This window comes from Mustela erminea, chromosome 17 (assembly GCF_009829155.1).
Source record: "Mustela erminea isolate mMusErm1 chromosome 17, mMusErm1.Pri, whole genome shotgun sequence".
In the NCBI taxonomy this organism is placed as follows: domain Eukaryota; kingdom Metazoa; phylum Chordata; class Mammalia; order Carnivora; family Mustelidae; genus Mustela; species Mustela erminea.
Window position 1 is genome coordinate 27,277,266 of NC_045630.1, and position 13,177 is coordinate 27,290,442.

The following is a 13,177-nucleotide window of genomic DNA, read 5'->3' on the forward strand; positions in this document are numbered from 1 at the left end:
CTGCAGGTCTGGAAAAACTGGACAGGGTCAACCAAGAAGCCAGCCCATGATTGGGCTCTTTTCTGGCCATATATAGAAATAAATAATCTTTTACCCACATGGTATTTAGAGCCACAGAAAACTGTTGCCTAGTGACTCCATCAGAGGACTAGAAGCTCACTCGGAAGTAGAGACGTTTTTTGTTTTAACTCAGGCTCTCAGAACCTATGGGAATCTCACAGGAACTCAGATCCAGCGTGTTCCAGGTTTAAACACTGTGTCCAGAATTCTCAATGAGCCTGCGCGTTTTCTCCTGCCCACCCCTCCCTGACAGCCCGCAGCATCGGCAACTTGACAAAGGACAAGCCTAACGCTGGAGGTGGGGAAGGACAGAAGCTATCTTGTTCTTCTTTTCTGTTTCCCTGGAACAGAACCAGGTGTTGTGATCCAAGGCCGCCACAGAGGAGGGGTAGAAAGGTCCTTTCCTTACCATAAATGTCACAGCAGCTTTAGGGAAAGTGTGTACCTGATCTGATTTCAGAAGGAAGTCTCTTTGCCCACGCTAATCCCTTTAGCCCTACCATGCCTTGACCCCATGTCATTTTTAATTATGTTCTTTTCCCTTCGTGTGTCCCTTTTCATGCATCATTCCAGCTATATTTTCAGCCTGTTGTGAGGAGACAGAATTGTAGACCCCAATTTCCTGACGTAAGAAAGAACCCAGTGTTTCTTCAGGTGCTTACAAGGAGGTAAATTCAGAGGAAGGGCGACATGCTCTTCCACACTTGGGGAAGACTCCACAACCTCCCAGGTTTGGCCCTACAGCCAAGGGGCTTCCCTCACCGGCCTATGTTTTCCTGAGAACTGTACCACCCTGCTCATTCAGAGCTTCCAGCCCAGCATGGGGGACAAATAAGCGGCGATTTCCTCACTGTGGGCAGTCTCTAGGGTGGATCAGCCCAGAGTCCCTTGAGAATGCAAAGGCCTGGCTTTTTCCTAAGTCTTGGAGAGCCAAGATGTTTTTAGAGAAGATGATGGCTAAGCAGGGACTCAGGCAGGTAGAGATGAGGTAAGGGTAGGAATATCTCTTCAAAGGCTCCTCATTTAAGAGCAGCTGCCAAATAATATGGCAAGAGAGAGAGCAAGGCTAAAATAGACAAGAACTAATTTCAGCACCACAAATATAGTTGGTTTCTACCTCCCTGTAACATTTATCTTGTCACCCAATGACATTACTGAGCAAACCAATTGTGATCCAATCACAAGAAAGAGTATCATTCTCTTAGAACGTGGATTTCCACAGCTAGCAATGTAAGCCCTAGAACTTGGGGTTGAAAGAGATCCTATGGACTAAATCTCCAGGGATAGCAATCCCTTCCACAGCATCCCTGAGAGGTGGCCACCCAGCCTCTGCTTGAATTGTTCTAGGGATAGAGAGCTCTCCACTAATCAAGGCAACTAGTTAGTTAGTTAGTCAGTCAGTTAGTTAGTTAGTTTTAAAGGCAGGAGCTAGAGTATATAGTGGCCTCCTACTAGGCTGGAGTTTCTGGCTCTAGTCCCTCAATCTCTCTACACTGCATTAAATCCTACAAAAGCCCACCAGCTTGAATTTTTTTTTTTTTTTTGAGAGCAGTCTGTCCATTGTTCAAAGTCTGCAGTGACCCCCAACTACCACCATACAAATTCTAATCTGCTTAAAGACTAGAACAGCCCGTATCAAAATGTAACCATGGTTATCATTGGTCACCAGATTTATAGATGATACTTGGTTTTTCTCCTTCATAGTTTTGAGTCTTGCCCTAGTTTTCTGCATTAGAGAGACAGAGAGATTGAGAAAGGGTTATAAAATAATTAACATAATTTACAGAACATCCCTACCATTTATTCCCTCTCCACACCTTTGTCTATGTTGGGTTCAACCCAGAAACCTTTCACACTCTTTCCCCATCTTCAGATTCTTCCGCATCTCCTCAATTCTGCACAACCCAGCTCTATCACGAAGGTTTCCATGAATGCTCCAGCCCTTACTTCCCTTAAATCCAAATTTTAAAACTTAGCACCTCGTTATGAGCAGTTTTCTGATATCTCCTAATCATTCCATGGGTCAGTTTCACAGCAGATTGTAAATTCCTTAAGGGCCATTTCATAGTGCCTACCTAGCGCAATGCAGAGAACACTGCAGATTCTCCATAAACAATTGCCCATGGCTGGCTGGCTGGCTGAAATCCCACTAAGTTTCATTTATTAGCTCAGTTGGTTAGAGCACAGCTAATAAGTGTCATATATCGTCTCTTCCTATGCTTCCCAAACTGGGGTGGGGGGGCATCCCTGGAGGTATAAGAAAGTGTGTCAAGTGTATATGAAGCTACAAGATCTCAAATAATGTTTTCCTAAAGCAACAATTTCCTACCCTTTAGGGCTACTTTGGTGGAAAAGTTTGGGAAGCATTTTGTAGCCCATGCATTTCCGAGGGCAGGAATTTTCCAAGGCAGATATCCAGATTCTGCTTGAGTTTATCAGTTTAGGCTTTGCTTCCAGATACTTTCAGATGACCAGGAGGTCTAACACTCCACCAAGAAATATTCCTGGAGTGCGTCATTCATCCTGCCTACAACAACACTGGCCTAGGAGCCAGAACACCTTGGTTCTTGTCCAATTATGCGACGATGGTGGGCAACCAGCCTCTTCAGGCCCCAGCTTCTCATCCACCCTGCCCTCCTAATAAAGATCGGGTTAAATTAAACAACATAGGTGAAATGTCTTTGTGAACTGAAACTTATATATAAGCTTCAAGAAGTATTGTTATTTTTGTTACCATCCCAGAATCAGATCATTTTGTTTGTGTCCCAGTTGATTAAAGTGGGTAGCCGTGGGGTTCTGAATCCAGAAAGTTCTGGGTTCAAGTCTGACCCTAGGGTAAGCTCTGCCACGCCAGAGCCTGATACATTTTTGTATATCTCATGTTTCTCATACTACTGGGAACATACATGTGCTGAATAAATGTGTTCCTATTTCTCAGAATCTTACCATTTACAGGTAAGATCATTACTGACCATTTACCTGCTCTTTGGAAAAAAATTTTTTTAATTTTCCAAATTAAATTTTCCAAATTTTTTAATTTTCCAAATCCCTGTGTCCTCATCTACTAGACCGGTATGATAGTATGTCACAGTGTTATGAGAAATGTAAAGGCATGTGCCTACACTGCTCCACACATAGAAAACAATAAGTCAATGGTAATAAAACTAGAGAGGGGGAGTGTATATCCGCAACTTAGTAAATGAAGGCTATCCCATTATTTCGTGTTTTTGTCAGCCCTTCCTTTTACCTATTATGAAAGAGCCAGCCTAGGGAGAGGAAGTTTGTTGGTGGCAACGTTGAGGTTCTGAGTCACTGAACTAGTTAAGGAAGCAAACTTCAAAGGCACAGTTACTTTACGGGCCCTACAGGCAAGAGGAATAAACAATTTCAGCCTTCACAAAAACTTCTGCCAGAATGAATGTGCTGGGCAGGGCAGGCTGGGGCTTCCCAGACATCTCGCTGACAAAGTGGCCAGAAATGTTTTCTCTCATCCACGTAAATACTCCCTGAAACCCACACACATGGTGGGCTCACTCAATAAAACGATGCATAAACCCATCCCCAAGAGAAGAACAGAAGACAAGGGGAATCACAAAAAGAGGCAAAATGAGGGGCGCCTGGGTGGCTCAGTGGGTTAAGCCACTGCCTTCAGCTCAGGTCATGATCTCAGGGTCCTGGGATCAAGCCCCGCATCGGGCTCTCTCAGCAGGGAGCCTGCTTCCTCCTCTCTCTCTGCCTGCCTCTCTGCCTGCTTGTCATCTCTCTCTGTCAAATAAATAAATAAAATCTTAAAAAAAAAAAAAGAGGCAAAATGAGAATACTAAGGGGCTGTCCTCCAGCCCTGAGACCCCCTGCCAGAGCCTGTTGTTTCCATTTGAACAAAACCAAAGCTGAATTGCACCAAAGAGCGTGGAACAGTAGTGCTGGAGAGTTTAACCACAGCCAGCCGCAGTGCCGTAAACATAGCTTCCAAGACACAACTCTGGGGGGCTATGCACCAGAAGCAGGAAAGGAAAACTGAGCCCCTTCGCGCCCCAGAGGTATAAACCAAGGGCTTTCCGAGCCAGCCCTTGCCCCCCACCCTATCATCCCTAGTTATGGAAGCGGCAGGGCAAGGTGCTCTGGCCCTGGAACATGTAGGAACCCTACAGAAAGCGCAAAGCGCACACAGCCGTGGGACCTGTATGCATGGGGAGACATGTGGATTATCAAAAGAGACATCCAAGAATTTCTGCAACTTTCCCCAGTGCCAAGATTTAGAGCTACAGCCATAAAAGTAATATTTTTCCTGGCATCCCTGATGCAGCATTGAAGGCATTTTGGATGCTACGTTAAATAGAGTTCCCAAGAAAAGTAATTGTCACTGCTCTTTTAGGAAGAGCTTTCATAATTAGAGTAATTTCTGTCAGAATTCAACAGCTTAGAAGGGAATGTCTGAACAGAAATCTAATCACAAGAAGGAAATATAATAAATGGTAGGAAAACGGGCTCTCCAGATCTCTTTAGAAATCCAAAACCAAAATGAAAAAGCAATGCCTTCTAAAAGGGCTGTGAGGGAAGCTGGTGGGGAGCAGAGGAAATGCTTTCTTAGAATGGCTATAATTAAGCTAGAGAACTTGCTGGGTTTTAGATAACCTGCTAAAACTGAAATACGCACAAGACTAAAAATAAAAGATGGTATCTGCAGAAGATCCCTGGCTAAGGTAAAAAGCACAAGGTTTTGCTGCCTTCGTGAGGCAAAGGCCACTGGGACCAGGGATTGGGCAGGGAGCACTGGCCCTGCCGATTGGCTCAAATCCCAGCTCTAGCGAGGCCAAGACTATTGTCCACAAAGACCCCTTATACGCACAGTGAAATGACCTGCTGGGCCACCCTGAACTCCCCAATCCATGGAGCAGATCTTAGCTTCCTGAAGCTCTCCTTTATGGCTCTGCCATTCACACATCTGTCCAAACCCTTCTGGAATTCACTAATGTTACCAGCTGGTGCCATCTCTGGGAGATAACCCATTCCATACATTCATTACCTGCTACGTGGTATAGCATTTCCGCTGACTTGTCTTGAACTTGCCTCTCTTGTGGTTCCAAGACACTCATGTATTTCAGGATCTGGTGAACAAGTCTGTGCTCATCTTCTCCATACCATTTGTAGGCGGGGTCATTCCCTCCAAACAGCCTGCACCTTGTCAGAAGCCCTTCTGACTTCCAGTGGGTTCCTCAGAAAGTCCAGGCTGACGTTTGGTGACTTTCTGGAGCCCTGTTTATGCTTCTAGATACTCACCCAAGTGTCACAGGTAAGAATATGCCACAGTTTTAGGGGAGAGTAAGATAAGATTCTCAATGTAATATTTTCCATACCTGAAGAAGATGCCCATTTGGAAGCAGAACTGTCCTGGGCACGAACACATTATCTTCTAGACTCAGGGTATTTGCAAACTGATGGGAGAATGTGGATGGAGGCCACACATGGCACACTGAGTCTGGCCAGTAGTGCCAGTCCACCTGGCTAAAACAGGGTGTGGCCAAGAAAGAAAAGCCAGCGTAGACAGTCGGCACCTTCATAGCAGGCTATGGGCTGGACACTAAATACCCTATTGATTCTCACGACACTGAAAGGGAAGCTTTGTGTCCCCAACATACTGATGTGAAACCAGGTGTTAAATTAGTAGGGGGTGATCACACCAATTTCCAGTCTCAGTTCACATATCTGCTTATTTTGGCTTCTTTTTTTTTTTTTAATTAGATGTTAATGCTCTGATTCACTCCATTTAGAGCCCACTAACCCCCTGACCACCTTCAAATATCTTTACTGAAAACACGAGAAATAATGAGGATTAAGCAAAATGTAACAGCACTGCGGTTGCCCAGGGCCTTTTATGAGTTCATCAAAGTTAGGATTTAAGCGCCAAGGGAATAAGACAGGAGGTGGGTGCTCTAACCTGCTTTTTAGTAAGGAATACATCATTCGCCCAGTGTGAGAACATCTGGCCAGATGCCCACTCCTTGTCATCTACTATATTGCATCTTCCTAGTAAGGTCCGCCAAGGCAGACCTTGCAGCCTTAGCAACCAATTATGAGCCAGTCCACCATCTTGCTCACCCATGGGTCACTGAGTTCCCTGGGCCAGAAGCTGTTGGCTTTCTGTGCTTCACTGAGACCTCACAGAGATACTACCTTACAGACAGGACTCTGATTTTCTTTCTGACATTTGAAACCATGTCCATGAAGCCTTCAGCTCAAGCCAACGGTCTCCATTTCTCCATCCAGTTCGGTTTCTTCTTGTTTCTCTCAAAGGCAACCTTAAATAGCCAATCTGTAATGTTGCTCTGGATTTCCAGAAAAGTCTTTTCTGTAGCCTTCCCTCAGTAGGACTCATTGCAGCCCTGAACATTACCCTTGCTCAAGTGTGGAATTCCTTCCCAGAAGGCAAGCCACTTCTCTACTTGATGATATAGTAGTAAAAGGATGAACTGGGGAGTTCAGAAACACTGGAACTCCAATCAGGGCTCCGCCATCTATTAGTTCTATGACTCTGAGGAAATTGCTTCACTTCTCTGAACTTGTTTCCTCATAAAACGAGAATACATCTCATAAATGAGTTTTGAAAGGTTTGGGGATATGTGTAAAGCACTTGGCACAGTATCTTGTGTCCTTCCTCAAGATGGGAGGACATATCCATTCCCCAACACTTTGGCCAGCATTTAAGGCCTCACTGCTAACCCCCTGCCACACCCGTCTGGGTTTCTCAATGCCCTCAGACTCTACACCTGGCTCTAAGTTCCAGGAGTGTTAGAGGACCCAAGCCTACATAGGTAGATATCTGCAGGCTCAAAGTATGATTACAGAAGGAGCCACTGGGCAGCGTGGTAAACCCTTCGACGGAGGGAAGCCCCTCAGTCTGGACACTTCCAAGCAGCCTTGCAAGCACAATCTTCCCGTGTCTGCTGGGATTACCTGTTAGCCCACTTGCTTCTTGAACCCGCTTTCCCCCTTCTCGTTCAGATCTAGATTCAGTTCACTCCACCTGGATTTCTGGAAAGATAGTCTCATCTCATCTCCTTCCGCTGCAAGAAAAAAAAATTTTCCCTTATTAATTCTTGGCATTTCTGACCGAAGGGCTGAGTTTTCTTTTTGGCCATTCAACTCAGAGCCATTTGGTTTCTCCAGCACTAACAAAAAGGAGTCTCGTTGACCTCAAGAGTCATTTTAATTCCCACATGCAGAGAAGGCAAGACCCCGCTCAGCACCTGGCACCTGGTCCCTGAGCACCTGGCAAATACGGTCAAGCGGGCAGCGCCTCAGGTCTATGTCATGGAAGGACTTGCCCAGATGGCTCTGAGGAGGCCCCTCCAGGGCCAGCTCCTGGCACCACCCCACCCTCAGCCTGCCCCCCAGTAACCTTGGAGACACTGAACAATCTCCCTGCCAAGGGTCCAGATGCTCCAAACTGGACCCACAGAAATCAGAATAAAAAGCGAATGGAGGGCGGCCGAGGAGAACGCGAAGGACCTCTGAGAACTTTCTGCAAGCAGTTTCCCCCTTGGTCTCTGCTCAGACAGTTCAGGTGGTGCAGGGTTATCCTTTTTTTTTTTTTTCTTACGATTTTTATTTATTTATTTGACAGAGATCACAAGTAGGCAGAGAGGCAGGCAGAGAGAGGAAGGGAAGCAGGCTCGCTGCTGAGCAGAGAGCCAGATGCGGGGCTTGATCCCAGGACCCTGGGATCATGACCTGAGCTGAAGGCAGACGCTTTAACCCACTGAGCCACCCAGGCGCAGGGTTATCCTTACCGCCTTCAGGGAGCAGCACCAAGGCTGTGTGCAACCCCCCCCCCACCACCACCACCACCACCGCACCCAGCGGTTGACTGAGGCAGCTGGGTGTTTTCGTTCCTCCAGATAGGGCTTGGGAGCCGCACTGAGCTGGCGCCCAGTCTGTCTCAGGGCCTCCCTCCCACATGCCTTCCACTCCCCCTGCCCAGAAGGCCGCTAAGACAACACTGGGTTGTCTTCCCCTAAGCAGAGTTGCCCCGGAATTGTCCCAGGTCCCTGGGAACTTGGTGCGTCTGTGAAATGGACTGAGGACGGGCGCCGCGGGCGGGGAGAGCGCGGGTCCCGCAGGAGGCGTGTTCCGGCCCTGGTGGGGCACCGGCCCGCGGTGGCTGGGCGGGGGCGGAGGGGCGGAGGGGCGGGGGGACCGGGGGGCGGGGGTCCCGGAGGAGGGCGCGGCTGGGCGGGGGCGCCGAGTCCAAGGGCACCGGCGGTCTGTGGGCCCGGGAGGGGAGGTGGGGCCCAGCCCAGGCGGCGGGAGAGAGGGCGAGTCGGATTCAGGAAGTTGTGTCTCTGACATCAGGGGCAGGACGGAGTTGGAGTGAAACCTCAAAAAATGCGAGGCGTGGCCCGCAGGAGGGCAGAGAACGCCGAGGGTGCCTTCCTCCAGGCGAGCGGCAGGTACGCGCCGCGCCCGGCCCCCGCTGACCCCTCCTCTCTGCACCTGGCTCCGCGCGGGGGGCGGCCTTCCTCACCCCGACCTTGACCTCACCCGGGACCCCGCCGCTGTCAGACGGGCCGCGCGGGGAGACGGAGACCCCCTTCCTCCTGGGCGCCTGCAGGAAGCCCTCGGGTGGACTGAAAGGTGAGTCTCCAGACTGTGTGTGTGTTAACATAGCTCAGACTGTGTGTGCGAATACATTTTAACCTGCGTATGTGTGTTTGACTACACTTTTAGCCTTGTGTGTTAATATAGCTTGAGCTTGTGTGCCTGTGTGTGGGTGTGGGTGTGTGTGGTTTAAGTTGCTCTCTGTTTGGAAGGGAACTTTCAGCTCACTTTCGTTCTTTATAAGGATTGAACAGCCCCAGAGGTAAGTGAGATCTAAGGAACGTTTCTAAATAGCCTCTTGGCCCTTCACGACTCTGGTTCTAGTTTGTTTCGCTTCTTTGCGAGGGTTCTCTGCAGGCTGACATCTGCTTCTGGACTGAGTCCACAGGGCTCCGGGGTGGAGGAGTTGGGGTGGGGTTCCCTTAGTCCAGTTGACAATATGGCCTGTAGGTGCTTTGGGACAGCGGGACATTCTATTTGCTACTGAAAAAGTCAAGGCCTGAGACCCACTAAAAAGCATCTCAGTCCTAGATGTTTCTAAATTATTCTAAGAGAAGCCAAATTTTCAACCCGGCTAAGAAACCAGCCGAAACGAAAATATGGCCTGGAGCCAGAGGTGGAATGGGAACCTGCCTACTAGCCTCTGAGCCTCCGGGGATTTACTATGACACAGATTGCTTCCTAATTTCTTTGAATCTCTAGATGGTCCCACTCCCAGCACCCTGCCCCCCAGCTCAGGGGGGCCCAGACTGGCTTGTCTGAGAGTAGAATTGAGGACACAAAAAGACCTGTTTCCCTAGTATTTTTAAGAGCTTCACAGAATACATTGTGTAATAATCGAGTTAAATAAGCTATATACGTTAGCTAGCAGGAACACGTGTCCTGCCTGACCGAAAGGGAAACCAACCCCGAGGTGCACTGTCCTAATTTCACGGAGAGGAGACTGCGGGCAGCCCACATGCTAGCTACCTGGCAGGACTTCTCCACCGAGTCTGTTCAATGAGGAAGGGGGAAAGAGTGCACTTGAGAAGATCACTCTTTCCTCAGAAACCCCCTCCTTCAAAGCAGTTGCATTCCATTCACTCAACTAAAGTTTGTAAGAATCTGAAGCTAATTTTAAGGAACCCTCATCTGAAAGTCTGGATGAATGATGGGAGAGCCTCGCGCTATAAGGAACAGGTCTGAAAAAAACCACTGACGTGTCATTTGTCAAGTTAGCAAGGGTCTTACCATCATCCTCCTACTCTGATGTGCCTTCCTTTTGCCCAGTGCTGGGCTAGCCAGGCAACTGTGCAGGGAAATCTGACTGAATCCTTCATTTCCTCTGAAATTCTGGCTCCCCATTCCCACCCAAGATACAATCTAGGAAAGAAATACAGGACAAAACAAATGTTTCTCCGGCCTCTGTACTTGGTCAATATTTAGCCTGTAGAATAAAGAAAGAATGACTTCTGCCCTTTTCTATGAAAACTAAACTCTAGAGAATAATAAACACTCAATAAGTTAAGTCACTGACTTCATCCATTCATACAATAGTTACTATACCTACTGTGTGCTGGGCAGCATGCCAGGTCCTTGGACTCCAAAGATAATGAGATCATTTCTGCTTTTGAGGACCCACAATCTGATAAATGACACAAGATACAGAAACAGACTATAGTTCAGAATAATACACATTATAGTTGGAGCGCCTGGATGGCTCAGTCCATTAAGTGGCTGGCTCTTGGTTTTGGCTCTGGTTATGATCTCAGGGTCCGGGGATCAATCTCCACGTTGGGCTCCATGCTCAGCATAGAGTCTGCTTCAGGATAAAGAAATAAATCTTTAAAAAAAAAACACACACACAGAATACACATTATAGTTGCAGTAGTTATGGGACACCGAAGTGATCCAAAGGAGCAAGTGATAAACTCCCCCAGGAATTATCCGGAAGTCAACACTGCAGGAATGATGGATGAGTGAGATGTTGGAAATGATTAGGGAAAGGGCATTTCAGGCAGAGGAAAGAGTATATGCAAAGTCAAGGATACGGTGGGAGAACTGCAAGAAATTGTGGTCATAGTACTATACTAAGGAAATCATTTTGGGTGTTCAAGCAGAGAAATGGTGTGGTCAGGTTTGTGTTTAGAGAGAGAACTAATGGCCAGGATGGCAGCTGTCTTGGAGATATGAAAAGCAGAGATAAGGAGGACCTCAACTAAGATCATGACAGTGGGAATGAAGGAAAGGGAATAGATGTTAGTGGTGTTTAGGAAGTAGAGTCAAAGTACGCCTCATGACCAAGTCAACGTGGTTAGGGGAGAGTGAGCGGAACAGAGGACGATTATAAGGTGTGGAGCTAAGGGGCGGGGGGGGGGGGGCGTGCACTGTGATGTCCAGAACACAGATCGTATGAACTAAGGGAGCAGTGGCCTTGGGAAGTGGATTGTGGGCAAAGGCATCGATTACCACTTTACACACATTTAGGTTAGATGTGACCAGGAGAGGCCCAGGCGTAGACACATGGTAGGTGGTGATCTACAGATACAGGTCTGGAGTTCAGGGAGAATGGAGGGGCCTCCCATTTAACTGCCCCAAATGATATGCATAAAAGCAGTGTGGAAGGTGGCCAAAGAGCCTGTTAATAACATTGCCAGTGAGACCATGTTAACACTGAAGAGGCTTGGATTTGGCCAATACTGATTGGCCTAGAGATATTATTTTCATAATATCTATATTTCATAATAATGAAAATAATTTTATTATTTTCATAATATCATAATATCAAGGCATTCCCAGGATACCTTGAGGGTGATACGTAAAATGTTGGCAAGTGTCCTGCGTTAATGGCACTCAGGCAGTACGGATGCCTTTAACCAAACAAGTGAATCTCCAGGAATCACTTCACCCTATGAGAAATGCATCCTTTAGTTCAACTTCAAGAGCTGCCAAGACCTCCCCAGAACTCATACCCCAGCCTAGTAATTGTATCTGTATAGGAGAGTCCTACCATCACTGGAACAAGAAGGATGACTTTCTCAGACGGATTCTAAACCCTCATAGAATAGTACTTAAGGCATAGCTGCCATGACCCAGATCAGGAAATCATGTGACCCAGTGTGGAAGGGGGAAAAACCCTCAAACTGGGAACTAGACACGCATGGGTTACATTGGGGGCACCTGGGTGGCTCCGCCGGCTAATCATCTGCCTTGGGCTCAGGTCAAAATCTCAGGCAGGAGTCAAGCCTTGGGCTCCCTGCTCAGTGGTGAGCCTGCTTCTCCCTCTTCCCCACCCTCCTGCTCATGTTCTCTCTAGATCTCTTTCTCCCAAATAAGTAAATAAAAATCCTTTTTTTAAAAATGACGGTAATTGTTACTTTCCAGAGCAATAGTTAGAATCAGAACCAAACTGAAAAAGAAAGATACATGTAATGTATCTGCAAGCTTCTATAAAAATGTAAGTTGTTTTGTTATTATTACTAATCTTTCCTCTTGAAGCTGCCAGCTAGACGGACTGTGTACGTGTAGGATCTGGGGAGTATCATAGGCCCAGACGTGCAGCTTTTTAACTATATCGTAAAAGTCTCCTTCCGTCTTATCGATGACATGCATCTCTTCTGGCCGCTTCTTTTATTCCTGATCTCCAGTAGTCAGAGCCCAAGGACGTAACTGCTCTGTTTGTGCAGCTCTAGCACAGCACGAGGACTCCTGGGAGCTCGTGGTTGAAAGCAGCCAGGATTGCACCTGTCAGCCCGGGGACCCAACCACAGTTGCACTGAGTGACCTCTCAGAGGGGATGCTGTTTTCCTAATCATCAGCAAGGTGCCGGGTAAACCAGCACTGGCCCTGAATCTGAGCATGGGCTGATGACTTGAGTGGACCTGTGGTCCTCTTCTGTCCCAACCAAGGAAGCCTGACCTAGTCCAACCCCCATGAAGCTCAAATTTGACGACGACACCCAAACTTTCGATACAGCCGACTTCTGATGAGGGCTGGCTGCTGATGAGCAAAAGGAAATAACCACAGGCTCAAAGACTTCAAGTGGAAAAACACTTAGAAATGAGCCAGCCCCGCCCCTCACTTCACAGATGAGCAAACTCAGGTTTGAGAGCTGAAGTGTGTCCCTGGCTCCACAGCTGATGAAGGGGGGCGGGGAGGGACCACAACCCAAGCTCCGTCTCTCCGCTCAGGAATAGCAGACACTCTCTAGGGTTTCTATCACCTGGACCTTGTGTACCTCATTCACGAGGACACACACTCAGACAGCTGGCAGAGATGCAACATGAAAAGACTCCACTTGAGGGCTGAGCTTTCCCCGAGTGGCCTCCAAGGAAAACCAGGAGCGGATCTTCCCGAGAAAGGGGCAGATCTCCTCTGTAAGGCAGTCTCCATACCACACAGATCCCTTCTGTTTCCTTAACTTCTGTCCTTAAACTTCTCAAAAATTTCCAAATACCGGGGCACCCAGGTGGCTCAGTATGTTAAACGTCTGACTCGGTTTCATTTCAGGTCACAATCTCAGGGTCATGCGATCAAGCCC

At 47.7% G+C, this 13,177-nt stretch overlaps 1 protein-coding gene across 3 annotated transcripts in view; it reads left to right on the forward strand.

The window, feature by feature from the left end:
• Positions 1–342: 342 nt before the first annotated feature.
• The window catches only part of KIAA0040 (KIAA0040 ortholog), a 42,608-nt gene continuing 29,773 nt past the window's right edge, over positions 343–13,177 (forward strand). Inside the window, exons 1-2 of one of the 3 annotated variants that reach the window (XR_004280035.1) lie at positions 343–358; positions 8,413–8,694. The gene's annotated coding sequence lies outside the window, so the exon portion shown is untranslated. Of the gene's footprint in view, positions 359–7,943; positions 8,200–8,265; positions 8,695–13,177 lie in introns of those variants that run through there. The other 2 variants (XR_004280034.1, XM_032317783.1) reach the window with 2 other exon arrangements.